The sequence below is a fragment of the Musa acuminata genome, unplaced genomic scaffold, assembly GCF_036884655.1.
Source record: "Musa acuminata AAA Group cultivar baxijiao unplaced genomic scaffold, Cavendish_Baxijiao_AAA HiC_scaffold_510, whole genome shotgun sequence".
NCBI lineage: Eukaryota > Viridiplantae > Streptophyta > Magnoliopsida > Zingiberales > Musaceae > Musa > Musa acuminata.
Window position 1 is genome coordinate 12,501 of NW_027020755.1, and position 2,500 is coordinate 15,000.

Genomic DNA, 2,500 nt, shown 5'->3' on the forward strand with positions numbered 1-2,500 from the left:
TGCTCCGCTCAAGATGGTCACCGCGCAACGCAAAAACAGGCCAAAAACTGGCCAAAACGGGCCAAAACTGGCCATTTTTGGCTGCGCGAGCGAGCGGCGAGCGGCGGACAGCGAGCGAAGCGAGAGGCAGCACCGTCCCTGCTATACGAAAGCCCCATCCAGCCCTGTGCCACCCGGGGGGTTCCAGGGTGCTGAGATGGCTGACATTTTGCTCCGCTCACGACGGTCACCGCGCGACGCAAGAACAGGCCAAAAACTGGCCAAAACGGCCCAAAAACGGGCCAAAACTGGCCATTTTTGGCTGCGCGAGCGAGCGGCGAGCGGCGGACAACGAGCGAAGCGAGAGGCAGCACCATCCCTGCTATACGAAAGCCCCATCCAGCCCTGTGCCACCCGGGGGGTTCCAGGGTGCTGAGATGGCTGACATTTTGCTCCGCTCACGACGGTCACCGCGCGACGCAAGAACAGCCCAAAAACAGGCCAAAACGGCCCAAAAACGGGACAAAACTGGCCATTTTTGGCTGCGCGAGCGAGCGGCGAGCGGCGGACAGCGAGCTAAGCGAGAGGCAGCACCGTCCCTGCTATACGAAAGCCCCATCCAGCCCTGTGCCACCCGGGGGGTTCCAGGGTGCTGAGATGGCTGACATTTTGCTCCGCTCACGACGGTCACCGCGCGACGCAAGAACAGGCCAAAAACAGGCCAAAACGGCCCAAAAACGGGCCAAAACTGGCCATTTTTGGCTGCGTGAGCGAGCAGCGAGCGGCGGACAGCGAGCGAAGCGAGAGGCATCACCGTCCCTGCTATACGAAAGCCCCATCCAGCCCTGTGCCACCCGGGGGGTTCCAGGGTGCTGAGATGGCTGACATTTTGCTCCGCTCAAGATGGTCACCGCGCAACGCAAAAACAGGCCAAAAACTGGCCAAAACGGGCCAAAACTGGCCATTTTTGGCTGCGCGAGCGAGCGGCGAGCGGCGAACAGCGAGCGAAGCGAGAGGCAGCACCGTCCCTGCTATACGAAAGCCCCATCCAGCCCTGTGCCACCCGGGGGGTTCCAGGGTGCTGAGATGGCTGACATTTTGCTCCGCTCACGACGGTCACCGCGCGACGCAAGAACAGGCCAAAAACTGGCCAAAACGGCCCAAAAACGGGCCAAAACTGGCCATTTTTGGCTGCGCGAGCGAGCGGCGAGCGGCGGACAGCGAGCGAAGCGAGAGGCAGCACCGTCCCTGCTATACGAAAGCCCCATCCAGCCCTGTGCCACCCGGGGGGTTCCAGGGTGCTGAGATGGCTGACATTTTGCTCCGCTCACGACGGTCACCGCGCGACGCAAGAACAGCCCAAAAACAGGCCAAAACGGCCCAAAAACGGGACAAAACTGGCCATTTTTGGCTGCGCGAGCGAGCGGCGAGCGGCGGACAGCGAGCGAAGCGAGAGGCAGCACCGTCCCTGCTATACGAAAGCCCCATCCAGCCCTGTGCCACCCGGGGGGTTCCAGGGTGCTGAGATGGCTGACATTTTGCTCCGCTCACGACGGTCACCGCGCGACGCAAGAACAGCCCAAAAACAGGCCAAAACGGCCCAAAAACGGGCCAAAACTGGCCATTTTTGGCTGCGCGAGCGAGCAGCGAGCGGCGGACAGCGAGCGAAGCGAGAGGCATCACCGTCCCTGCTATACGAAAGCCCCATCCAGCCCTGTGCCACCCGGGGGGTTCCAGGGTGCTGAGATGGCTGACATTTTGCTCCGCTCAAGATGGTCACCGCGCAACGCAAAAACAGGCCAAAAACTGGCCAAAACGGGCCAAAACTGGCCATTTTTGGCTGCGCGAGCGAGCGGCGAGCGGCGAACAGCGAGCGAAGCGAGAGGCAGCACCGTCCCTGCTATACGAAAGCCCCATCCAGCCCTGTGCCACCCGGGGGGTTCCAGGGTGCTGAGATGGCTGACATTTTGCTCCGCTCACGACGGTCACCGCGCGACGCAAGAACAGGCCAAAAACTGGCCAAAACGGCCCAAAAACGGGCCAAAACTGGCCATTTTTGGCTGCGCGAGCGAGCGGCGAGCGGCGGACAGCGAGCGAAGCGAGAGGCAGCACCGTCCCTGCTATACGAAAGCCCCATCCAGCCCTGTGCCACCCGGGGGGTTCCAGGGTGCTGAGATGGCTGACATTTTGCTCCGCTCACGACGGTCACCGCGCGACGCAAGAACAGGCCAAAAACTGGCCAAAACGGCCCAAAAACGGGACAAAACTGGCCATTTTTGGCTGCGCGAGGGAGCGGCGAGCGGCGGACAGCGAGCGAAGCGAGAGGCAGCACCGTCCCTGCTATACGAAAGCCCCATCCAGCCCTGTGCCACCCGGGGGGTTCCAGGGTGCTGAGATGGCTGACATTTTGCTCCGCTCAAGACGGTCACCGCGCAACGCAAAAACAGGCCAAAAACTGGCCAAAACGGCCCAAAAACGGGCCAAAACTGGCCATTTTTGGCTGGGCAAGCGAGCGGCGAGC